Source organism: Moschus berezovskii, chromosome 8, assembly GCF_049115385.1.
Source record: "Moschus berezovskii isolate FMDL1 chromosome 8, NW_MosBer_1.0, whole genome shotgun sequence".
NCBI classification, from domain to species: Eukaryota; Metazoa; Chordata; class Mammalia; order Artiodactyla; family Moschidae; genus Moschus; species Moschus berezovskii.
Window position 1 is genome coordinate 12,382,364 of NC_142467.1, and position 27,687 is coordinate 12,410,050.

Below are 27,687 nucleotides of genomic sequence, written 5' to 3' on the forward strand. Positions count from 1 at the left end.
CACACGGCACACCTGAGAAGGTGCACTGGTTGTACACCCAGAAAATCAAGCGTCAGGGACAGGGGAGGCGATAAGTCCCAGCGACTGCACTTGCCAAGCACCTGGTCACCTGAACTGCTCAGACCTGGGAAGGGCACAAAATGCAGACCCAACTGAGTCTGTACCTTTGTGGAGTACCCGAGTACCTGAACTTGAGCAGCTTAGACCTGGGAAGTGCATACAAGCCAGTGCCGGCCTCAGACGGTTCCTGGCAAAGCAACCTAGAGCCTAAGCAGTGTAGACCGTGAAAGTACACACGCTGTGAGTGGGGCAAACCCAGTGTGGCCAGGACACTGTGAGCACACGCCAGTGTTATTTGTTTGCAGTGTTCCTCCCTCCCCACAGCACGACTGAACAAGTGAGCCTTAAAAAGTGGCCACCACCGCCCCCTTATGTCAGGGCAGAAATTAGACACTGAAGAGACCAGCAAACAGAAAAAGGTAAAACAAACAGAGGGAACCGCCTTGGACAACAGATTAAAACCCTATAGGTAGCATCAACTACATAGGAAGGGGCCTATAGATCTTGAGAAGTATAAATCGGATCTATCTGAAATGAACTATCTGAAAATGAACTGACGCCACACTGTCCACAACAACACCAGAGAAAGTCCTAGCTATATTTTTACTATTATGATTTTTTTAATTAAAAAAAAAATTTTTTTATTTTTAAGTCCTCTATTACACCTTTAATTTTCATTTTTATAACCTATTATTACTTTTTTAAAAAAGACCATATTTTTTAAAGCAAACTTCGTATATATATATAAATTTCATAATTTTTGTGAGTTTGTTTTTTTCTTTAATATTGTATTTTTGAGAATCCAAACTCTACTCTAGATTTCTAATCTTTGCTTTTTGGTATTTGTTATCAATTTTGCACCTTTAAAAACCCAATCTTCAGTACCAATTTTTACTTGGGAGCGAGACTCCTGGCTTGACTGCTCTCTCCCACTTTGGACTCTCCTGTTCCTCCACCAGGTCGCCTCTATCTCTCCCCTCCCGCTCTTCTTCTCTGCCCAACTCTGTGAATCTGTGTGTTCCACGCTGTGGAGAACACTTAGGGAACTGATTACTGGCTGGATCTGACTCTCTCCTTTTGGTTCCCCCTCTTCTCCTCCTGGCCTCCTCTGTCTCCCTCTTCTCTTCTCTGTGTAACTCTTTGAACCTCTGCGGGTGTCCCTCACTGTGGAGAAACTTCTCATCTTTAACCCAGATGTTTCATCACTGGTGCTGTATACATGGAGAAGTCTAGAGGCTACTGCAAGAATAAGACTGGAAACCGGAGGCAGGAGGCCTAAGTCCAAATCCTGAGAACATCATAGAACTCCTGACTCCAGGGAACATTAATCGATAGGAGCTAATCAAACGCCTCTGTACCTACACTGAAACCAAGCACCACCCAACAGCCAACAAGTTCCAGAGCAAGACATACCATGCAAATTCTCCAGCAACACAGGAACATAGCCCTGAGCTTCAATATACAGGCTGTCCAAAGTCACACCAAACCCACTGACATCTCATAACCCATTACTGGACACTTCATTGCACTCCAGGGAGAAGAAATCCAGCTCTACCCACCAGAACACCGACACAAGCTTCCCTAACCAGGGAACCCTGACAAGCCACCCAGCCAACCTCACCCACAGTGAGGAAATTCCACAATAAGGAGAACTCCACAAACTGCCAGAAGATAGAAAGGCCACCCCAAGGACAGCAATATAAGCAAGATGAAGAGGCAGAGAAATACCCAGCAAGTAAAGGAACAGGATAAATTCCCACCAAACCAAACAAAAGAAGAAGAGATAGGGAATCTACTAGATAAAGAATTCTGAATAATGATAGTGAAAATGATCAAAAACCTTGAAAACAAAATGGAGTTACAGATAAATAGCCTGGAGACAAGGATTGAGAAATGCAAGAAAGGTTTAACAAGGACCTAGAAGAAGTAAGAGTCAGTATATAATGAATAATGCAATAAATGAGATCAAAAGCACTCTGGAGGGAACCAACAGTAGAATAACGGAGGAAGAAGATAGAATAAGTGAGGTAGAAGATAGAATGGTAGAAACAAATGAAGCAGAGAGGAAAAAAGAAAAACGAATTAAAAGAAATGAGGACAATCCTCCTGGGACAATGTTAAATGCCCCAACATTCGAATCTTAGGAGTCCCAGAAGAAGAAGACAAAAAGAAAGACCATGAGAAAATACTCGAGGAGATAATAGTTGAAAACTTCCCTAAAATGGGGAAGGAAATAATCACCCAAGTCCAAGAAACCCAGAGAGTTCCCAACAGGATAAACCGAAGGCGAAACACCCCGAGACACATATCAATAAAATTAACAAAGATCAAACACAAAGAACAAATATTAAAAGCAGCAAAGGAAAAACAACAAATAACACACAAGGGGATCCCCATAAGGATAACAGCTGATCTTTCAATAGAAACTCTTCAGGCCAGGAGGAAATGGCAGGGCATACTTAAAGTGATGAAAGAAAATAACCCACAGCCCAGATTACTGTACCCAGCAAGGATCTCGTTCAAATATGAAGGAGAAATCAAAAGCTTCACAGACAAGCAAAAGCTGAGAGAATTCAGCACCACCCAAACCAGCTCTCCAACAAATGCTAAAGGATCTTCTCTAGACAAGAAACACAGAAAGGGTGTATAAACTCGAACCCAAAACAATAAAGTAAATGGCAATGGGATCATACTTATCAATAATTACCTTAAATGTAAATGGGTTGAATGCCCCAACCAAAAGACAAAGTCTGGCTGAATGGATACAAAAACAAGACCCCCATATATGTTGTCTACAAGAGACCCACCTCAAAACAAGGGACACATACAGACTGAAAGTGAAGGGCTGGAAAAAGATATTCCACGCAAAGAGAGACCAAAAGAAAGCAGGAGTAGCAATACTCATATCAGATAAAATAGACTTTAAAACAAAGGCTGTGAAAGAGACAAAGAAGGACAATACATAATGATCAAAAGATCAATCCAAGAAGAAGATATAACAATTATAAATATACATGCAACCAAAATAGGAGCACTGCAATATATAAGACAAATGCTAACAAGTATGAAAGGGGAAATTAACAATATCACAATAATAGAACAGAAAATTAACAAGGAAACACAAACTTTAAATGATACAATAGACCAGTTAGACCTAATTGATATCTATAGGACATTTCACCCCAAAATAATGAATTTCACCTTTTTATCAATTGCACACGGAACCTTCTCCAGGAAAGGTCACATCCTGGGCCATAAATCTAGCCTTGGTAAATTAAAAAAAACTGATATCATTCCATGCATCTTTTCTGACCACAATGCAGTAAGATCAGATCTCAATTACAGGAGAAAAACTATTTAAACTTCCAACATATGGAGGCTGAACACCACACTGTTGAATAACCAACAAATCACATAAGAAATCAAAAAAGAAATCAAAATATGCATAGAAATGAATGAAAATGAAAACACAACAACCCAAAACCTCTGGGACACTGTGAAAGTAGTGCTAAGGGGAAGGTTCATAGCAATACAGGCATACCTCAAGAAACAAGAAAAAAGTCAACTAAATAACCTAACTCTACACCTAAAGCAACTAGAAAAGGGAGAAATGAAGAACCCCAGGGTGAGTAGAAGGAAAGAAATCTTCAAAATTAGGGCAGAAATAAACGCAAAAGAAACAAAAGAGACCATAGCAAAAATCAACAAAGCCAAAAGCTGGTTCTTTGAGAAGATAAATAAAATTGACAAACCGTTAGCCAGATTCATCAAGAAACAAGGGGAGAAAAATCAAATCAATAAAATTAGAAATGAAAATGGAGAGATCATAACAGACAACACAGAAATACAAAGGATCATAAGAGACTACTATCAGCAACTATATGCCAATAAAATAGACAACTTGGAAGAAATGGACAAATTCTTAGAAAAGTACAACTCTCCAAAACTGAACCAGGAAGAAATAGAAAACCTTAATAGACCCATCACAAGCATGGAAATAGAAGCTGTAATCAGAAATCTTCCAGCAAACAAAAGCCCAGGACCAGACGGCTTCACAGCTGAATTCTACCAAAAATTTAGAGAACAGCTAACACCTATCCTACTCAAATGCTTCCAGAAAATTGCAGAGGAAGGTAAACTTCCTAACTCATTCTATGAGGCCACCATCATCCTAATACGAAAATCTGACAAAGATGCCATGCAAAAAAATAAAACTACAGGCCAATATCACTGATGCACATAGATGCAAAAATCCTTAACAAAATTCTAGCAATCAGAATCCAACAACACATTAAAAAGATCATACATCATGACCAAGTGGGCTTTATCCCAGGGATGCAAGGATTCTTCAATATCCAAAAATCAATCAATGTAATACACCACATTAAAAAATTGAAAAATAAAAACCATATGATTATCTCAATAGATGCAGAGAAAGCCTTTGACAAAATTCAACATCCATTTATGATTAAAAAGAAAAAAAAAAACCCTCCAGAAAGCAGGAATAGAAGGAACATACCACAACATAATAAAAGCTATATATGACAAACCCACAGCAAACATTATCCTCAATGGTGAAAAATTGAAAGCATTTCCCCTAAAGTCAGGAACAAAACAAGGGTGCCCACTCTCACCACTACCATTAAACATAGTTTTGGAAGTTTTGGCCACAGCAATCAGAGCAGAAAAAGAAATAAAAGGAATCCAAATTGGAAAAGAAGAAGTAAAACTCTCACTGTTTGCAGATGACATGATCCTCTACACAGAAAACCCTAAAGACTCTACCAGAAAATTACTAGAGCTAATCAATGAATATAGTAAAGTTGCAGGATATAAAATCAACACACAGAAATCCCTTGCATTCCTATACACTAATAATGAGAAAATAGAAAGAGAAATTAAGGAAGCAATTCCATTCACCATTGCAATGAAAAGAATTAAATACTTAGGAATATATCTACCTAAAGAAACAAAAGACCTATATACTGGTGAAAGAAATCAAAGAGGACACTAATAGATGGAGAAATATACCATGTTCATGGATCAGAAGAATCAATATAGTGAAAATGAGTATACTACCCAAAGTAATCTATAGATTCAATGCAATCCCTATCAAGCTACCGACAGTATTTTTCACTGAGTAGAACAAATAATTTCACAATTTGTATGGAAATACAAAAAACCTCGAATAGCCAAAGCGATCTTGAGAAAGAAAAATGGAACTGGAGGAATCAACCTGTTTGACTTCAGGCTCTACTACAAAGTCACAGTCATCAAGACAGTATGGCACTAGCACAAAGACAGAAATATAGATCAGTGGAACAAAACAGAAAGCCCAGAGATAAATCCACGCACCTATGGACATCTTATCTTTGACAAAGGAGGGAAGAATATACAATGGAGAAAAGACAATCTCTTTAAGTAATAGTGCTGGGTGAACTAGTCAACCACTTGTAAAAGACTGAAACTAGAACACTTTCCAACACCATACACAAAAATAAACTCAAAATGGATTAAAGATCTAAACCTAAGACCAGAAACTATAAAACTCCTGCTGCTGCTGCTGCTAAGTCACTTCAGTCGTGTCCGACTCTGTGCAACCCTAAAGACGGCAGCCCACCAGGCTCTGCTGTCCCTGGGATTCTCCAGGCAAGAACACTGGAGTGGGTTGCCATTGCCTTCTCCAATAAAACTCCCAGAGGAGAATATAGGCAAAACACTCTCTGACATAAATCACAGCAGGATCCTCCATGACCCACCTCCAAGAATATTGGAAATAAAAGCAAAACTAAACAAATGGGACCTAATTAAAATTAAAAGCTTCTGCACAACAAAGGAAACTATAAGAAAGGTGAAAAGACAGCCATCAGAATGCGAGAAAATAATAGCAAACAAAGCAACTGACAAAGAATGAATCTCAAAAATATACAAACAACTCCTGTAGCTCAATTCCAGAAAAATAAATGACCCAATCAAAAACTGGGCCAAAGAACTAAACAGACATTTCTCTAAAGAAGACATACAGATGGCTAACAAACACATGAAAAGATGCTCAACATCACTCATCATCAGAGAAATGCAAATCAAAACCACAATGAGATACCATTTCACGCCAGTCAGAATGGCTGCTATCCAAAAGTCTACATGTAATAAATGCTGGAGAGGGTGTGGAGAGAAGGGAACCCTCTTACACTGTTGGTGGGAATGCAAACTAGTACAGCCACTATGGAGAACAGTGTGGAGATTTCTTTAAAAACTGGAAATAGAACTGCCATACGACCCAGCAATCACACTCCTGGGCATACACACCAAGGAAACCAGAACTGAAAGAGACATGTGTACCTCAATGTTCATCACAGCACTGTTCATAATAGCCAGGACATGAAAGCAACCTAGATGTCCTTCAGCAGACGAATGGATAAGAAAGCTGTGGTACATACACACAATGGAGTATTACTCAGCCATTAAAAAGAATGCATTTGAATCAGCTCTAATGAGGTGGATGAAACTGGAGCCTATTATACAGAGTGAAGTAAGCCAGAAAGAAAAACGCCAATACAGTATGCTAACGCATATATATGGAATTTAGAAAGATGGTAACAATAACCCTGTATACGAGACAGCAAAAGAGACACAGATGAATAGAAGAGTCTTTTGGACTCTGTGGGAGAGGGTGAGGGTGGGATGATTTGGGAGAATGGCATTGAAACATGTATATTATCATATGTGAAACGAATCGCCAGTCCAGGTTCAATGTATGATACAGGATGCTTGGGGCTGGTGCACTGGGATGACCCAGAGGGATGGGATGGGGAGGGAGGTGGGAGGGGTTTTAGGATGGAGAACATATGTATACCCATGGTGGATTCATGTCAATGTATGGCAAAACCAATACAATACTGTAAAGTAATTAGCCTCCAATTAAAATTTTTTAAAAAGTATCTAATTCGCTGTCCCTGAAGATCCTTCCACAGATTTTAGTGGCAGAAGGGAGAAGAGGAACCACGTAGACTAGTCAGTAATGCTCTGTCCCTTTCGAGGGTATATTTCTATTGACTTTCTGCTTGACACTTCCGCCTCCTCTAGATTTTTTAAAAAGTATCTAATTCGCTGTCCCTGAAGATCCTTCCACAGATTTTAGTGGCAGAAGGGAGAAGAGGAACCACGTAGACTAGTCAGTAATGCTCTGTCCCTTTCGAGGGTATATTTCTATTGACTTTCTGCTTGACACTTCCGCCTCCTCTAGATTTAGTGAGTGTACATGAGTAAATATGTCTAGGTGATTAGGAAAAATTGTGTTTCTGAGTTTTTAGATATGTCAACACAGGAAATAGAACCTGAAGCATGATGGATATTGGGACACTTCAAGTGGTGCATTCATTGTATCGCCGCATGTTTCTGAAGTGACTTTGAAGTTTAGTAATAATATGAATAAGAAATGGATTGTTGTTGAACAGTTGCCCAGTAGTGTCCAACTCTATGCAACCCCATAGACTGTAGTCTGCCAGGTTCCTCTGCTCATGGGGATTCTCAGGCAAGAATACTGGAGTGCGTTGCCATTTCCATCTTCAGGGGATCTTCCCGACCAGGGATGGAACCCAGGTCTCCCATATTGCAGATAGACTCTTTACTCTGAGCCACCAAGGGAGCTCACCATCTCGGGAAGTTTGCCCAAATACTGTCCATTGCATTGGTGATGCCATCCACCCATCTCATCCTCCAATGCCCTCTTCTCCCAGCATCAGGGACTTTTCCAATGAATTAGCTGTTCGCATGAGATGACCAAAATACTGGAGTTTTGGCTTCAGTTCCAGTCCTTCCAATGAGTATTCAGGGTTGATTTCCCTTAAGATTGACTGGTTTGATCTCCTTGAGTCCAAGGACTCTCAAGAGTCTTCTCCAGCACCAATTCAAAGGTATCAGTTCTTCAGTGCTCCGTCTTCTTTATGGTCCAACTTTCACAACCATCTGCCTATAATGCGGGAGACCTGGGTTCGATCCCTAGGTCAGGAAGATCCCCTGGAGAAGGAAATGGCAACGCATTCCAGTATTCTTGCCTGATGGAGGAGCCTGGCAGGCTAAAGTCCATGGGTCACAAAGAGTTGGACACGACTGAGTGACTTCACTTTTCTTTCACTTTCTCACAACCATATGTGACCACAGGGAAGACCATAGCCTTGACTATATAGACATTTGTTGGCAGAGTAATGTCTGCTTTTCAACACGCTGTCTAGGTTTGTCTTAGCTTTCCTGCCAAGGAGCAAACATCTTCTGATTTCATGACTGCAGTCACCATCTGCAGTGACTTTAGAGTCCAAGAAGAGTCCGTCATTACTTCCACCTTTCCCCCCTCTATTTGCCATGAAGTAATGGGGTTGGATGCCATAATCTTAGTTTTTTTAATATTTAGTTTTAAACCAGCTCTTTCACTCACCTCCTTCGCTCTCATCAAGAGGCTCTTTGGTACCTCTTCGCTTTCTGCCATTAGAGTGGTATCATCCACATATCTGAGGTTGTTGATGTTTCTCCCACCTATCTTTATTCCAGCTTGTAACTCATCCAGCCCAGCATTTCTCATGATGTGCTCAGCATATAGATTATAAACAAACAGGGTGACGGCAGACAACCCTGTCATGCTCCTTTCTCAATCTTAAACCAATCAATTGCTTCATACAGGGTTCTAACTCATGCTTCTTGACCTGCATACATGTTTCTCAGGGGACAGGTAAGATACTCTGGTATTGCCATCTCTTTAAGAGCTTTTCCCAGTTTATTATGATCCACATGGTCAAAGGCTTTGGCATAGCTGATGAAACAGAGGTAGATGTTTTTTCTGGAATTCCCTAGCTTTCTCTATGGTCCAGTGAATGTTGGAAATTTGATCTCTGGTTCCTCTTCCTTTTCTAAATCCAGCTTGGACATCTGGAGGTTCTTGCTTTGCATAATGCTGAAGCCTAGCACGCAAGATTTTTAAGCATGACCTTACTAGCATGGGAGATGAGTGCAATTGTCCTATGGTTTGAGCATTCTTTAGTACTTACTACCCTTCTTGGAAACTGGGATGAGGATTGACCTTTTCCAGTCCTATGGCCACCGCTGGGTCTTCCAGATTTGCTAATATATTGAATTCAACACCTTGATGGTATTATCCTTTAGGTTTTTTAATAGTTCTACTGGAATTCCGTCACATCCACTAGCTTTATTAACAGCAGTGCTTCCTAAGGCCCACTTGACTTCTCTCTCCAGAATGTCTGGTTCTGGCTGGCTGATCACAGCACTGTAGTAATATGGTTCATTTGGATCTTTTTTGGACAGCTCTTCCACGTACTATTTACATTGCTTCTTGATCTCTTCAGCATCTACTAGGTCTCTACCATTACTGTCCTTTATTGTGTCCATTTTTGGTGCAAAATGTTCCCTTGATATCTCCAGTTTTTCTGAAGAGACCTCTAGTCTTTCCCCTTCTGCTGTTTTCTTCTAGTTTTAAACACTGTTTATTGAAAAAGGCCTTCTTGTCTCTCCATCCTGTTCTTTGGAAATCTACATTTAGTTGGATATAACTTTCCTATTCTCCCTTGCTTTTTGCTTCTGTTTTTTCTTTAGCTGTGTGTAAGGTCTCCTCAGATAACCATTGTGGGTTCTTGCTTTTCTTTTTCTTTGGGATGGTTTTGTTCACTGCCTCCTCTACAATATTATAGACCTCTGTCCATATTTCTTCAGGCAAATTGTTTACAAGTTCTAATCCTTTGAATCTATTCATTACCTCCACTGCATATTCATAGGGGAATTGGACTTAAGTTATATCTGTATGGCCTAGTGGTTTTCCCAGCTACATTTAGTTTAAGCCTGAATTTTAAGCAGTGAACTTATAGATGTTCAAGCTGGATTTAGAAAAGGCAGAGGAACCAGAGATCAAATTGCCAACATGTGCTGGATCATTGAAAAAGCAAGAGAGTTCCAGAAAAACATATACTTCTGCTTTATTGACTACGCCAAAGCCTTTGACTATGTGGACCACAACAAACTCTGGGAAATTCTTAAAGAGATAGGAATACCATACCACCTGACCTGCCTCTTGAGAAATCTGTGTGCGGGTCAGGAATCAATAGTTAGAACTGGACATGGAACAAAAGACTGGTTCCAAATAGGGAAAGGAGTAAGTCAAGGCTGTATATCATCACCCTGATTATTTAACTTATATGCAGAGTACATCATGTGAAATGCTGGGCTGGATGAAGCACAAGCTGTAATCAAGATTTCCAGAAGAAATATCAATAACCTCAAATATGTAAGTGACACCACTCTTACGGCAGAAAGCAAAGAAGAACTAGAGTCTCTTGATGAAAGCGAAAGAGGAGAGTGGAAAAGTTGGTTTAAAACTCAACATTCAGAAAACTAAGATCATGGCATCTTGTCCCATCACTTCTTGGGAAATAGATGGGGAAACAGTGAGAGACTTTATTTTTGGGGGATCCAAAATCACTGCAGATGGTGACTGCAGCCATGAAATTAAAAGATGCTTGCTCCTTGGGAAAAAAGCTATGACCAATCTAGGCCGCATATTAAAAAGCAGAGACATAACTTTGTCAACAAAGGTCCATCTAGTCAAAGCTATGGTTTTTCCAGTAGTCATGTATGGATGTGAGAGTTGGACCATAAAGAAAACTGAGTGCCAAAGAATTGATGTTTTGAACTGTGGTGTTGGCAAAGACTCTTGAGAGTCCCTTGGACTGCAAGGAGATCAAGCCAGTCAATCCAAAAGGAAATCAGTCCTGAGTACTCACTGGAAGGACTGATGCTGAAGCTGAAGCTCCAATACTTTGGTCAGCTTATGTGAAGAACTGACTCACTGGAAAAGACCCTGATGCTTGAAAATATTGAAGGCAGAAAGAGAAGGGATGACAGAGGATGAGATGGTTGGATGTCATCACTGACTCGATGGACATGAGTTTGAGCAAGCTCCAGGAGTTGGTGATGGACAGGGAGGCCTGGAGTGCTGCAGTCCATTGGGTCGCAAAGAGTCAGACACAACAGAGCAACTGAATCACAATAAACTCACTTTCTTCTGTCAAGTAAACTATATTCAGCTGAAGCTACTATTTTTATTGCTCCAGATGACAGCTCCCTCTGGGAAGGTGAAAGAAATGTTAACTCATTTCTTTGCCTCTAAAGTTTGGAGGTAATTTACTGAGCAGATATCTGTCGCAAATAAAATTTAATTATAACTAATTAAAATTTTCAAGAGATGATTTTCTACCCAATGTGCTAGATCTTTGTTGTTGTTTTTTTAATATTGGCCATATGAATTGTTTCTGAAGCCACCTACAAGAGAGTTCCACGATTTATTTGGATACCGAGGAGAATGTTAGTGATGGCAGAATGGGAAGGAGCAGGATACGGCATTGGATATTTGTGAAAACACATTTAGCACCAAATAAGTGCTATAAATGAAATAACTGAAACACAGCAGAGATGATGGAACATCATGGGAATACTCTGTCAGGACACGAATCAAGTAATCCCTACAAAGCATATAATGAATAGAGTAAAAGCAGTGATTACTGCATCTTCAGACACTAAGGGAACTTTCATGACAACAGGAAACAAACAGGATATGCAATACTCCATAATAATTGTTCCCAGAAAGCCACTTTGGCACAAGCACAATGGGAATCATTTTTTAAAATTAACAGACTATGCATTAGAAAGCAGTCACATTGTGCAGGGTCAGTTAGAGTTCTGAAGACAGATATCTGCTCAATAAATTACTTCCAAACTTTAGAGGCCAAGAAATGAGTTAACATTTCTTCCACCTTTTCATAGGGAGCTGTCATCTAAAATAAAAAATAGCCTCAGCTGAAGATAGTCTACCTGACAGAAGAAAGAACTGTGAAATAAATGATAGAATTACAGCTACAAGTACTTTGCAAGCCCTAATGAGATTACTGATTCCATCCTCTTATCAACTGGTGCTAAAAGGATTATGCAAATGGCTGTTGGTAACCTGGCCATTCAGTGAGTTCTTTTCTAAAATGAAAATTTGATCATAAGCTGAGAAACATACCTTTACAAAGGAAGGATCAATCTTTCAAATCTCTCAACCCTATGGCCAAATTTTATCACCACTGGTGGGATTACCAGACATTTGTGACTCCCAGTGTGATGCAATACAACCTATGAATTTAACTTTGGCAAGAATGCTTAAACTTTATAAAGCCTTTGCTTTTAACTTCTAGATTAGAGATTATTGCAGGTGAAGGAACAAGTAAAACACCACCTCAGGAAAGGAATCAAACAATATTCAGTTCAGTTCAGTTCAGTCGCTCAGTCGTGTCCGACTCTCCGCGACCCCATGAATCACAGCACGCCAGGCCTCCCTGTCCATCACCAACTCCCGGAGTACACTCAAACTCATGTCCACAGAGTCGGTGATGCCATCCAGCCATCTCATTCTCCGTCGTCCCCTTCTCCTCCCGCCCCCAACCTTTCTCAGCATCAGAGTCTTTTCCAGTGAGTCAACTCGTTGCATGAGGTGGCCAAAGTATTGCAGTTTCAGCCTTAGCATCAGTCCCTCCAATGAACACCCAGAATTGATCTCCTTTAGAATGGACTGGTTGGATCTCCTTGCAGTATAAGGGACTCTCAAGAGTCTTCTCCAGCACCGCAGTTCAAAAGCATCGATTCTTCGGAGATCAGCTTTCTTCACAGTCCAACTCTCACATCCATACATGACCACGGGAAAAACCATTGCCTTGACTAGAAGGACCTTGGTTGGCAAAGTAATGTCTCTGCTTTGTAATATACTATCAAGGTTGGTCATAACTTTCCTTCCAAGGAGCAAGCGTCTTTTAATTTCATAGCTGCAATCAGCATCTGCAGTGATTTTTGGAGCCCAAAAAAATAAAGTCTGACACTGTTTCCACTGTTTTTCCATCTATTTCCCATGAAGTGATGGGACCAGATGCCATGATCTTTGTTTTCTGAATGTTGAGCTTCAAGCCAACCTCTTCAGTCTCCTCTTTCACTTTCATCAAGAGGCCTTTGAGTTCCTCTTCACTTTCTGCCATAAGGGTGGTATCATCTGCATATCTGAGGTTATTGATATTTCTCCCAGCAATCTTGATTCCAGCTTGTGCTTCTTCCAGCCCAGCGTTCCTCATGATGTACTCTGCATGTAAGTTAAATAAGCAAGGTGACAATATACAGCCTTGACGTACACCTTTTCCTATTTGGAACCAGTCTGTTGTTCCATGTCCAGTTCTGACTGTCGCTTCCTGACCTGCATACAGGTTTCTCAAGAGGCAGGTCAGGTGGTCTGGGATTCCCATCTCTTTTAGAATTTTCCATAGTTTATTGTGATCCACACAGTCAAAGGCTTTGGCATAGTCAATAAAGCAGAAATAGATGTTTTTCTGGAACTCTCTTGCTTTCTCCATGATCCAGTGGATGTTGGCAATTTGATCTCTGGTGCCTCTGCCTTTTCTAAAACCTGCTTGAACATTTGGGAGTTCTCAGTTCACATATTGCTGAGGCCTGGCTTGGAGAATTTTGAGCATGACTTTACTAGCGTGTGAGATGAGTGCAATTGTGCGGTAGTCTGAGCATTCTTTGGCATTGCCTTTCTTTCGGATTGGAATGAAGACTGACCTCTTCCAGTCCTGTGGCCACTGCTGAGTTTTCCAAATTTGCTGGCATATGGAGTGCAGCACTTTCACAGCATCATCTTTCAAGATTTGAGGTAGCTCAACTGGAATTCCATCACCTCCACTAGCTTTGTTAGTAGTGATGCTTTCTAAGGCCCACTTGACTTCACATTCCAAGATGTCTGGCTCTAGGTCAGTGATCACGTTATTGTGACTATCTTGGTCATGAAGATCTTTTTTGTACAGTTCTTCTGTGTATTCTTGCCACCTCTTCTTAATATCTTCTGCTTCTCTTAGGTCCATACCATTTCTGTCCTTTATCGAGCCCATCTTTGCATGAAATGTTTCCTGGGAATCTCTAATTTTCTTGAAAAGATCTCTTGTTTTTCCTATTCTGTTGTTTTCCTCTATTTCTTTGCATTGATCGCTGAGGAAGGCTTTCTTATCTCTCCTTGCTATTCTTTGGAACTCTGCATTCAGATGCTTATATCTTTTCTTTTCTCCTTTGCTTTTTGCTTTTCTTCTTTTCACAGCTATTTGTAAGGCCTCCTCAGACAGCCATTTTGCTTTTCTGCATTTCTTTTCCATGGGGATGGTCTTGGTCCCTGTCTCCTGTACAATGTCATGAACCTCCGTCCATAGTTCATCAGGCACTCTATCTATCAGATCTAGTCCCTTAAATCTATTTCTCACTTCCACTGCATAATCATAAGGGATTTGATTTAGGTCATATCTGCATGGTCTAGTGGTTTTCCCTACTTTCTTCCATTTCAGTCTGAATTTGGCAATAAGGAGTTCATGATCTGAGCCACAGTCAGCTCCTGGTCTTGTTTTTGCTAACTGTATACAGCTTCTCCATCTTTGGCTGCAAAGAATATAATCAATCTGATTTCGGTGTTGACCATCTGGTGATGTCCATGTGTAGAGTCTTCTCTTGTGTTGTTGGAAGAGGGTGTTTGCTATGACCAGTGCATTCTCTTGACAAAACTCTATTAGCCTTTGCCCTGCTTCATTCCGTGCTCCAAGGCCAAATTTGCCAGTTACTCCAGGTGTTTCTTGACTTCCTACTTTTGCATTCCAGTCCCCTGTGATGAAAAGGACATCTTTTTTGGGTGTTAGTTCTAAAAGGTCTTGTAGGTCTTCATAGAACTGTTCAACTTTGGCTTCTTCAGCGTTACTGGTTGGGGCATAGACTTGGATTACTGTAATATTGAATGGTTTGCCTTGGAAACAAACAGAAATCATTCTGTCGTTTTTAAGATTGCATCCAAGTACAGGATTTCGGACTCTCTTGTTGACCATGATGGCTACTCCATTTCTTCTAAGGGATTCCTGCCCACAGTAGTAGATATAATGGTCATCTGAGTTAAATTCACCCATTCCAGTCCATTTTAGTTCACTGATTCCTAGAATGTCGATGTTCACTCTTGCCATCTCCTGTTTGACCACTTCCAATTTACCTTGATTCATGGACCTAACATTCCGGGTTCCTATGCAATATTGCTCTTTACAGCATCGGACCTTGCTTCTATCACCGGTCACATCCACAACTGGGTATTGGTGTTGCTTTTGCTCCATCCCTTCCTTCCTTCTAGAGTTACTTCTCCACTGAGCTCCAGTAGCATACTGGGCACCTACCGACCTGGGGAATTCCTCATTCAGTATCCTATCATTTTGCCCTTTGATACTGTTCATGGGGTTCTCAAGGCAAGTATACTGACGTGGTTAAATCAATGCTTGCCATTTATATGCTAGTTCTCAATAAGGCCAAGAAAAATTTCTCAGGTCTTTTATTCAAAAAGCATTCCTGTTACTGAATCTTGCCAAGATAACTCTCAGCTTTTTGAAAACAAGAAGGAAAAAGAAGCTGCTTACTATTAGATCACTTAGGACTTGACACCTGCAGAGTAAGCAACACAGTTTTATAAATCAAAGGCCAGATGTTAAACCTTCCTGGTCGACTGATGCCTTGATTTAAGATTCCCTAGTCACAATTTGCTAGAGCATTACACATTTCAGTGCTTTCTAGTATTAATCTTTTGTGCTTGAAGTGGTTTACACAACTAAACAATATATATTTTAATTTAAGTGGATTAATGTGATACTCAAATACAGATTTTTTTGGCCCTATTTTATGTAATAGATCTACTCCCGACAAAAAAATGTCCAAAAATCAAGTATTCATGGAGTTTGCATTTTAATTTCACCAGGAATTCTTACTTAAAATAATAGCATCAGAGGACTTGCCTAGTGGTCCAGTGATTAAGAATCCACCTTGCAATGCAGGGGATGAAGTTTCAATTCCTGGTTGGGGAACTAAGATCTCACATGCCACGGAGCAGTGAAGCCTGTGCACCCCAAATAGAGAGTCCAAAAACCACAACTAAGACCCACTGAAGCTAAATAATAAACATGTTTTAATTAAAAAATAATAGCATCAAAATACACAATGAAAAAAAAATCACGTTACAAGAAAATTTATTTATGACTAAATTGCACATGATTTTAGAGATTAACTTTATTTGAATATATTTCAAGTGCCCCGACATGCTTAGTAGCTTCAGTTGTGTTCACCTCTTTGCAGTCCTATGGACTGTATAGGATTCTCCAGGCAAGAATGCTGAGGTGGGTCGCCTTGCCCTCCTCCAGAGGATCTTTCTGACCCAGGGATCAAACCCAGGTCTCCTGCATTGGCAGGTGGATTCTTTACCACTGAGCCACTGGGGAAGGCCTTGAGTGTCCGTGAAATTTCTAATTAACAGATAGTTTTTAAGGTTCATTATTCCAGCCAAAATGCAGGAATTTAAGTTAATTTATATTTTTTACATCTAGGCTTATGAGTCAGTTATTGTTTATTTTGTCTTATGACATTTACAGTCAGAGTTGATAAGGCCAGCTAAAGGAAGGTTGACATATTCCCTCCATGCCAGTAACATTGCCATTCTTGTTGATTCCACCAGTGAAGGTTGGTGCTTTAAGACATAATCATGTTCTTAAAAAAAAAAAAAAAAAAGACATAATCATGTTCTTGAGCTTTTCTCTCCAGAGATAAGAAGGGGCAGGTGTGGCTCACAGGCCATTCAATTATTTTCATTTTATTAAAAGGTCTTTTATCCCCCCAAAGAGTAAATCTTAATTACTAATATTTGCAGAAATATTTAAGGAAAATTAATAAACTTCATGAAGCACTATTTCAAGAAATATAGAAAAGTCTTCTAAGATCACCAGCTTGAAGGTAGATAAAAAACTATTCAACTTGAATCTTTTTTAGACTCTTCCTTTTTCCTATTTTAATCTCCTTAGCAAAATGAAGCAGGAAATTGCTTCCTTTTGGCAGTTGATGATGTTAACTGCACAGTTGACTAAATTGCCCTGAGGAAGAGCATCGTGTATCTAACTGGTTTATAATCTTCAAGGACCCCAATATCTCACTTGAGTAAAACATTCTCCCTGGAGGACATTTCTCTCTCCTGGCTGAGCCCTGCCTGCTTACAAATATCAAAGAATTTGTGTTTTGAATACGTTTTAAACACAACTTTCCCATTTTTATACTTAATAGATAATTATTTTTGACAAGAGTTACATGTTTATTGTGTTCCTGAGACCCTTGTATCAGTTCAGTACTCTGTTTTCTCTGAAGAATTTTATCTTTCTATAGAACAGTCAAGTCTCAAAGGGTCCAAACATTTCATTTACTTTTGGGGTGCATTTGTATTTTTTTTTTTTTTTGGCCACACAGCCTGTAGGATCTTAGTTTCCCAGCTAGGGACTGAACCTGCACCCCTTGCCTTGGAAAGGCAGAGTCTCAACCACTGGACCACCAGGGAAGTTGGGGTGCACTGTGTATATTTGTGTGTATGCACATATGCACACTATCTTCAAAGTAGATTGGAGAAGACAGTGCTTATTTACTCTTTTTATCCTATTTTTAATCATAAAATTCACATATTTCTCAGGAAAGCGGATAAAAACATCCATTATTTCATCATCCAAAGATAACAGTAATAGAATTGCATTGAATATCTTCCCAATGTATTTTATGTATATGTATACATTTTTTTTAATGTCTCAGCAGGGGCCACAGGACTGGAAAAGGTCAGTCTTCATTCCAATCCCAAAGAAAGGCAATGCCAAAGAATGCTCAAACTACCACACAATTGCACTCATCTCGCACACTAGCAAAGTAATGCTCAAAATTCTCCAACCAAGACTTCAACAGTTTGTGAACTGAGAAATTCCAGGTATTCAAGCTGGATTTAGAAAAGGCAGAGGAACCAGAGATCAAATTGCCAACATCTGCTGGATCATCGAAAAAGCAAGAGAGTTCCAGAAAAACATCTATTTCTGTTATGGACTATGCCAAAGCCTTTGACCGTGTGGATCACAATAAACCGTGGAAAATTCTGAAACAGATGGGAATCCCAGACCACCTGACCTGTCTCTTGAGAAACCTGTATGCAGGTCAGGAAGCAACAGTTAGAACTGGACATGGAACAACAGACTGGGTCCAAATAGGAAAAGGAGTACGTCAAGGTTGTATATTGTCACCTTGCTTATTTAACTTATGTGCAGAGTACATCATGAGGAACGCTGGGCTGGAGGAAGCACAAGCTGGAATCAAGATTGCCGGGAGAAATATCAATAACCTCAGATATGCAGATGACACCACCCTTATGGCAGAAAGTGAAGAGGAACTAAAAAGCCTCTTGATGAAAGTGAAAGAGGAGAGTGAAAAAGCTGGCTTAAAATTTAACATTTAAAAAACTAAGATCATGGTATCTGGTCCCATCACTTCATGGCAAATAGATGGGGTAACAGTGGAAACAATGAGAGACAGTATTTTCTTGGGCTCCAAAATCACTGCAGATGGTGACTGCAGCCATGAAATTAAAAGCCGCTTACTCCTTGGAAGGAAAGTTATGATCAACCTAGACAGCATATTAAAAAACAAAGATATTACTTTGTCAAGAAACATCTGTCTAGTCAAAGCTATGGTTTTTCCAGCAGTCATGTATGGATGTGAGAGTTGGATCATAAAGAAAGCTGAGGGCTGGAGAATTGATGCTTTTGAACTGTGGTGTTGGAGAAGACTCTTGAGAGTCCCTTGGACTGCAAGGAGATCAAACCAGTCAATCCTAAAGGAAATCAGTGCTGAATATTCATTGGAAGGACTGATGCTTAAGCTCTAATACTTTGACCACCTGATGCAAAGAACTGACTCATTGGAAAAGACCCTGATGCTGGGAAAGATTGAAGGCGGGAGGAGAAGGGGACGACAGAAGATGAGACGGTTGGATGGCATGACCAACGTGATGGACATGAGTTTGAGCAGGCTCTGGGAGCTGGTGATGGACAGGGAGGCCTGGCGTTCTGCAATCCATGGGGTTGCAAAGAGTCACACATGACTGAGCGACTGAACTGAACTGATACATTTTTTTTACTTAATTTGTTTTTTTTAAATGGTTTTAATATATATATTTTCTTAGCCAATTTTCCTTGGAGAAGGAAATGGCAACCCACTCCAGTATTCTTGTCTGGAGAATCCTATGGACAGAGGAGCCTGGCAGGCTATAGTCCATGGGGTTGCAAAGAGTCAGACACAACTGAGCAACTAAACAAACAGTCAATTTTCCTATAGCACATATATTATGTTTTCATATATCAAAAAATATTGTTCTAAAGTGTGATTCTAGTGGAATCGGAGTAATAAGGGTGTTTTAAATAAGCTGTACACCCTTCATCTTATGCCTATCTTTAGAGATAAAGCAACAGAAAAAAAGTCCATAATGACAATAAAGATATTGATCTTTTTATTCATTTTTATATATCAAAGCAATTTTTGTCAAATGCCTACTATTATGTTCTAGGAAGAACGAACAACGAGTTCTTAGACCAGTTGTATTACAGAAAAGTCAGTCAAATGTTTATCTGTGTGGTGAGTACTGTGACAGAGATAGGTCTCGGTGTTACAGGAGCACAGAAAAGGAGCATTTAAGTCAAAATGAGGATTGCCTGTTAAGTGACACTAAACTTCTGAAGGACAAGAGGGAAGGATACTGCAGGACAAGAAACAACAATACTGCCAAGAAACATCCAGGTAGTATTTCATAAACCACCCCCATCTTAAGAATTAGTAGAGATTCCTATATTCTGTCCCTGGGGATTCCAATTCAATAGGGCCAGGCCAAAAGCCAGCATGTTTAACAGGGCCCCCAAAATTTCTTACATGCAGGCGAAGTTATGAAATAGTTCAAGTCCCTCCAAAAGGAAGCTTGATTGTTTTATAGTAAAGACATAAGGAACTGGCCATCCAGCAAGGCTTAGAAAGTGGGCAAAGACAGGATGTGAGGGATAGACTTTGAAGTCTGTCCTAAAAGATAAAAGGCCTAAATCTACACTTACAGATTAGATTAGCATTTTAGAAAAACCACTCTGAAAAAGCGGAGTATGATTTGGAAGGAAACTGGTTTTGAGGAAGTTGATGTAGCAATCTGAGTGAGAAAGTATGAAGATCCTAACCTCACGCGTGGTACAAGTGAGGGAGAGGGGGGGACCAGAAATATTCGGGAAGTGAGTGCCACAGGGTTCCGTCAGGGACTGGTGACTGACGAGTAAGTGTTCCGTGTCACAGGGACCTGGGAAGGCCCGCAGGAAGAAGTGGGGGCCTGGGAGCCTGATTAGAGATAAGCCACTCACCAAAATAGAGCATATCTGGGGCAAAGAAGGAGGTTCACTTATTTATGTTGTGCTTAGTCAGTCCTGGTCATGAACTGTAGCCCGCCGGGCTCCTCTGTCCATGGATTTTTCAGGCAAGAATACTGGAGTGGGTTGCCATTTCCTTTTCCAGGGGATCTTCCTGACCCAGGGATCGAATCCACGGTTCCTGTGTCTCCTGCATTGCAGGCAGATTCTTTACCCTCTGAGCCATCAGGGAAGCCTCTCTTTTAGATATGCTTAATTCTATTGGATAATTCAAGTGTGGGATTCAGTCTAAGATGCAAGAAAAACTTTGGCCCCACCATGCGGCATGCAGGATCTTAGTTCCCCAATGAGGGACTGAAACTGTGCCCCCTGAAGTGAAAGTGTGGAGTCTTAACTGCTGGACTGCCAGGGAAGTCCTTCGAGAGAAACTTTTAACATGTGGTTTGGTTTGTAACATTGACAGCAGAGGAAGCTGAAGCCACACACCTGAGAAGAGAATATCCACAGGGCCATCAGGAAGCCAATATTTAATGGTTACGCAGGGAAAAAAATAAAGGAATCTACAATGGAGACCAAACAGAGTTTCAACATATTTTTTCTTTTAGTGGAGAGAATAGTGCCACAGAGATCAGAGAAAGACAAGAACTTGTGCAGGAGGAAATGTTCATCCCTGTCAAGTGCTACAGAGAAATCAAGCAAGATAAGGGCAAACAACATCCAGTGAACCGTACCATATGGAAGTCAGAAGTGGAAATATCAAGAACGTCTCCTCTACACGTTTCTTATGTGCAGGCCAGTCGAGTGATTCCTTCTTAGGAGCTGAATCTTGAGTGGTAAAGCACAGGGAGGGTCAGTTGAACCTATATCTGCAAATATATGTGACCATGAAGGTCTACCATTCCATTTTCTATGATGCTGAACTTTCTGCCCTCAGGAAGCTTGACTGTTTAGCATTTTCTTCTAGGCTCTGAGTTACACCAATATTTTTCCAATGAATTCTACATTTTCGGTAAATTACGTTGAGTTGATTTCCTTTGCTTTTGGTTAAAAACCCCAAACTGGTACAGTAAACTTGCTTTTTGTTCTGTTTTTGAGGGGATAAAGTACTGTGCTCTCTGTTTTCTAAGGTACAAGAGGAGAGGGGAGATGACTGATGTGATGAACTCATTGTGTAGCCAGGAGGGGATGGGATCCAGGCCATAGGTTAAAAATGAACCTTGGGCAGCTCTTCCATCAGGAAGGGGAGGTACAGATGCCAATAAGCTTATAAGAAAGAGGGAAAGGGAGATACGGTCCTTACCTTGTGCCCTTGGCTTTTCTTGGGGAAATGGCAGAATTGTCATCGGCTGAGTCTGAGAAAGCTTGGTGGCAAAAAGAGGGATTTCAGATGAGAGAGAAGATTTAGAATAACCACTGTAAGCTGATCAGACATACCATCAATGAGGATCCAGTCTTAGGCAGAAAGCAGCAATATGTAGTGACATCAGTGGTCCCACAGCTGTGTGATATTTCTCTAGGAACTCTCAGCTGCTCAGTCTAAGGGCCAAAGAAAGAGGATGGCTGTATAAGAGGTGAAAGTGATACTGAAGGCATGATTTAGTGGTGGACACCAGTGTCCGGGGCGGGACAGGGGAAAATGGGAAGACAGAAGGGGCTGATTGATTAGGAGGAAATGGAAGACTCAAAGCACTGGGGGTCACGAGGTCAAAGAGCAAGCATAGTTCAAGCAAGAACAAGAAAGCTAGCAGAAGCAAACGGTGGAGAGAAGCAGATGTCTGCTTAAACATGAAGCCTGAATCTGAATCTCTCTACAGAGAAGGATTTGTGTTCATCCATCTTCTGTCATGTCATTCTTTCTTAGGATTCGTGATCTTTCTGTGACTTTCACCCACAAGCTGGATGACCACTTGGTGGGGCTCTTGCAGAGACAATGTCAGCCTGTTGGTTGAAAATGAAGATCCTCTGAACACCAGAAATGCTATGAAATTTTGCAGTTTAGTTTATTCTAGCACTTTAGTGGTAAGTATTGAGAAGTACTTTTTACCTCACTTTTTTGAGTTACCTAGTCCCTGTTGCATCCAACAGAAAAACAGCTGACTTCTGGTACACTGAAATTTTGGGAAATTCTTTGATCTTAACTAAACGATTACTAATCCCCTTTATTACCAGCACAACTCTAACTTTTTCTTTCAGTAGAATCATCTTGAGGAGAAGATGAGAAAAAGGGACTATAGGAACTCCTGGGTGAACCAGTGGTTAGGACTCCATGCTTTCACTGCCAAGCACCCAGATTCAATCGCTGCTTGAGATCTCTGTAGCAGAGGTTTTTTTAAAAAAAAATAACCAGTTAGGACATAGTTCTTTTAGTCTTTACTAATAGTCTTTTAGTCTGTTAATACTATCTTTACTACTTCACTTCAAAAGTTGAAAAAAAAATTATTTCTATTGCCTAGTGCCACCCTTCCTTACTGCTGACTATGAAACAGTGATCTGTTGCATAAATTACCACCTATCTTTTATTCTATAGCAGCCATGTGTTAAAACTGAAAGGCAGCAATTACCAGTAAAGAGAGTGGCATTATCGGCTGTGGCTTCCTGTTCAGTTTTACTTTGAAAAGGTTTTAGCAGGTGAGCTTACTTGGATATTGTGTACCATAGACCCCTTATTCTCCTGTCCTTGGCACAGTCCCCCAAAATATGCCTTATCTCTGCAAGAAGAAAACGGCTGAATCATTGCATGCTCACCTCTGTAACTGGCAAGATGACTCAAACCACAGAATTTCATTACCGAGGGTTCACGATTTCATCTTGGTTTATGACAAAAACGCGTACTTTCTACTGCAGTGTGAGCAGAGGCAATGTAGACTAATAACTTTGCAGCGAGACTCTTGTGCGAGCCTTACAATTCCACCCGGCGCTTGAAATCATTACACTAAAGAGCTACTTTCAGGTAAGCCGTCAATGCAGGTATGCTTCCTACACCAGGCCAAAAGTTGCATGAAAGAGTCCTTGTGATCTCTTCCAATTCTGAGAGTTTACACTCAAAATACCAACTTAAATTACAATGTCTGTCTGCACTCTAAGGGCAAAGTTTGCTCCAGGCCTATAGTCCAGCCTCGGCATCTTAAGAAAGACGTGACAGAATATAACACAACAAAAATAAAGTAGGCCACATACCTGAATGGGTTGTAAGGGCAGAGAAAAACAAATGGATTAATACAATATTGAGGGTTATTCTTGCAAAAATAGATTCAAATTACAGTATCTCATTGTCTTAGATTTCTATTCCACTCCATAAAAACTAAAGATATCTTGTAATTAAAAGAAGAAATTTATCACAGAGGTTTTAAAATCTGAATTATGTCATCGAATTGAACTGGAAACAACTGTCAGTCTTCCTAATCTCCAAGAGAGAGAATTCTCCAACTCTCAAAACCTTTTTTCACACCACAAAATTATCAAGATGTTTCCCTTTATTTAATCAGTATCCCAAATTATTTCCTGGGTATACGGAGAATTTTGTTGTGTTCTGTTTTGCTACTCGGCAGGAGTAATAGCTTCACCTTTCCTCTGTTTCATTTTCTTTCCACGAGGAGAACGAGTTGCCTGTCAGCAAAAAAGGAGCAAGGACAAAGTGAAAATAATTAGCGGAAAGAAACAGCACATTTGAGGGATAGGACTGTGAGAAAGAGGAGGAAGAGGAGTGTTCAGTTGAGCAGAGGAATCACCATCACATTCTCTAAACCCTTCTCGTTTTTTCTTGGGGTGCCCTCAGCGGTTACCGTTTGGAAACAGAGGAGAAACTGGGGCTGCAGAGGTATGTCAAAGGCACAGTCAAGCCTCACAGAGTGACATCAATGTAGAAGAGGGTGTGTTTTTGTTTGGGGTTAAGAAGGAAGGTCTGGACAGGTCAGGGCCTAAGAAAGATGCTAACTTCTAATTAAAACACTTCAGAAAAAAAAAATTAAACAGGTATGTGACTTTCCTAGTGGTCCAGTGGTTAAGATCATGCTTCCAACGCAGGGAGTAGAGGTAGGATCCCTGGCTGGAGAAGACCCTGCATGCTGCATGGTATGGCCGGAAAAAAAAGAGAGAGAGAGAAATCAAAACAAACAAACAAAAAAAAAACCCAGGTATGTGTGCTCTGAAGTTTCTGAACTTATTTTATGAGTTTATATAAGGCAATCACATATTTTCATGAAATTTCTTTGAGGGGAATTTTATTTCAATATTTCTTTGGTAACTCTGGGATCGGGGACAGTGATCTAGGGACCAGGGATGGAAGGACCGAGGAGAATAAAATGGAAGAAAGAAAATCAGTACATGGAATGCTCTCAAGTTGGACATGACCAAAGGCAACTAGGACAAGAGCCACTGGGACCTCTAAAGAGCCTCAGAACTGTGAATCCAAGGGATAGAGTCCACGGGGTCACAAAGAGTCGGACACAACTGAGCAACTGAACACACAGGTGGATAAACAGGTGAGGGAGGAAAAAGCCACAAAATGACAACAAGGAGCAAATCTGGGTGGAATACACAGATGTGCTTCACACTACTGTTGTAGCTTTTTCTACATTTAAAACTATTTAAAAAAAAAAAAAACCTTAAAAATATGAAGCTCTAGGTCAAATGAAACTGCACACACGGTTCAACAGACCTGAGTTATAGTCCAAGTCACTGATGCTTATTAAGTCTAAGTTTTCTCATCTGGAAACTTGTAGAATTTTTGTAAGAACTAAATAAGGTAATACATGCAAAACAGATTTGAAACCTTTAAAATAACACACAATTGGGGAGCATTGTTAGAAATCAGAGTCTGATGTTTGAAAAACAGCTTACTAGATGGGGTGCATGATCAGGCATCATCTGAGCAGTAACAGACATATCCAGACAAATGGAAGAATGAGTGAGATAAAATGAAAGAAAGGGGGCATTTTTGGTTATTTTCAGCTGCTGCTGCTAAGTCACTTCAGTCGTGTCCGATTCTGTGTGACCCCATAGACGGAAGCCCACCAGGCTCCCCCTTCCCTGGGATTCTCCAGGCAAGAACACTGGAGTGGGTTGCCATTTCCTTCTCCAATGTGTGAAAGTGAAAAGGGAAAGTGAAGTCGCTCAGTCGTGTCTGACTCTTAGGGACCCCACAGACTGCAGCCTACCAGGCTCCTCCATCCATGGGATTTTCTAGGCAAGAGTACTGGAGTGGCTTGCCATTGCCTTCTCCGCAATGCCCTTTTCAGCTACCAATGCCCTATCCCAAATTGGTTCACTTCAACAGGCTTTATTATCTACTACATATTAGATAATACACATATTACAAGAATTGAAAGGATACACATTTTGTATCCTCAGGGAACTGAGTCTATCATAGTGAAAGTCACTCAGCTGTGTCCGACTCTTTGTGACCCCATGGACAATAGCCCACCAGGCTCTTCTGTCCATGGGATTTTCCAGGCAAGAATACTGGGGTGGGCTGTCATTTTCTTCTCTAGCGGATCTTCCTGACCCAGGGATTGAACCTGGGTCTTCTGCATTCCAGGCAGATTCTTTACCATCTGAGCCACCAGGGAAGCCCAAGTCTATCATAAGATAAACTAAAAAAAAATTAAAATTTGTAATATGATTTATTGAGAAGCATCTACAGAAACACAAACAAGAAACCAGTAAATCTGAGGCTTGGGGGAAGATATAGGAGTTTCTGGCAGGAAATAATTATTTGAACTGAGCCTAGAAGAATGAGCTGATCACTTAAACCTAAGAAAAGAGCATTTGAGGCAACGGGAATGTTTGAAGGAGGTATTAAAGTACTTGATTTGCTCTTGGCAATTTTTTAACCTCCTCTATGACATCTCTCACACATAACTTCCTTGCATGAAAAATGCCAAGAGAATTCCCTCTATTTTAATTTGTTTTGTTACTATCTTTGAAATTTTAAAGTATAATAAAATACTGGGTGGCCTACCACAATATGAGGGATGAATGAAACCTGCTAATAAAAGGTTTAGGGCTAATTAATTCTCTTAAATCTGATACTGGATCCCAAGAAGATCATGGAATTGCTTAAAATAATGAAGCTTAACATCTGCATAGCATGTCATTCTCTTCTTTAGAGTTTGGGTTATCTCATAGGGCATTTTGGTTAATGGTGCTGCTGTTGCTGCTAAGTTGCTTCAGTCGTGTCCAGCTCTGTGCGACCCCATGGACTGCAGCCCACCAGGCTCCTCTGTCCATGGAATTTTCCAGGCAAGAGTACTGGAGTGTGTTGCCACCTCCCTCTCCAGCTGCTGCTGATAAGTTGCTTCAGTCATGTCCGACTCTGTGCGACCTCATAGACGGTAGCCCACCAGGCTCCCCCATCCCTGGGATTCTCCAGGCAAGAACACTGGAGTGGGTGATTAATGGTGTTGCTGCTGCTGCTGCTGCTAAGTCGCTTCAGTCGTGTCTGACTCTGTGCAACCCCATAGATGGCAGCCCACCAGGCTCCCCCATCCCTGAGATTCTCCAGGCAAGAACACTGGAGTGGGTTGCCATTTCCTTCTCCAGTGCATGAAAGTGAAAAGTGAAAGTGAAGTCGCTCAGTCGTATCCAGGTGAGTCTAATTACTAAATCAGACTGAAGCTCCCAGAAATGATGTCAGTGAATACACATGCTGTGGAAAGGGAAAGAAGCAAGACTCTTCATAAAGCCACAAATAACTATTCTGGGTATCCACAAGATGCCTTGGTTGGTACAGAAAACAGTAAGATATGTCCCGATTTAGAATACAAGTGAAAGACACCTCTGTGGTTAATCATTTCACTTGCAACAGGGGAGCAGAAGCCCCCAGTGGACACATCCCACTGGAGCTACAGACAGGTAGGAGGAGAGTTTCAGTTTCTATTTTGCTCTCTCTTTCTCTGAAATGATTATAGCTTCTGCTTTTGAACAAACAGTAACAGTTTCTGATCCCCATTTTACTGCCATTGAAGACCAAAGTGAGAACTTGTTTTTGACACAGGAAATGCTGGTGAAACTCCTAGCTGGGTCAGCACTTTCTAAGCAAATTTCTGCACATTTCTTCCACTCCTGTGCTTTGCGGTCTTGCCCTCTCCAAGATACTCACTAGAATCCGGAAGCTGAAATAATCCAGATCCCAGGTACTACTGACTTTTTTTTTTTCAAGTGGCACAAAGACTTAAATGAAGCAATGTCTAAAAACTGTTCTAGTCACTTCAGGAGAAAATTACATACTCTAAAATCATCGACTTAGAAGGCATTGCTAGAACCCTGCTCCATGTCTGCAAGG

The 27,687-nt window shown here is 40.6% G+C and overlaps 1 long non-coding RNA gene across 1 annotated transcript in view; it reads right to left on the reverse strand.

The window, feature by feature from the left end:
* Positions 1–21,968, reverse strand: part of LOC148777018 (uncharacterized) — a 127,716-nt gene extending 105,748 nt beyond the window's left edge. The window contains exon 1 of the long non-coding RNA XR_016037954.1: positions 21,840–21,968. This is a non-coding gene — a long non-coding RNA (uncharacterized LOC148777018). The remainder of the gene's footprint in view (positions 1–21,839) is intronic.
* Between the last annotated feature and the right edge of the window lie 5,719 nt (positions 21,969–27,687).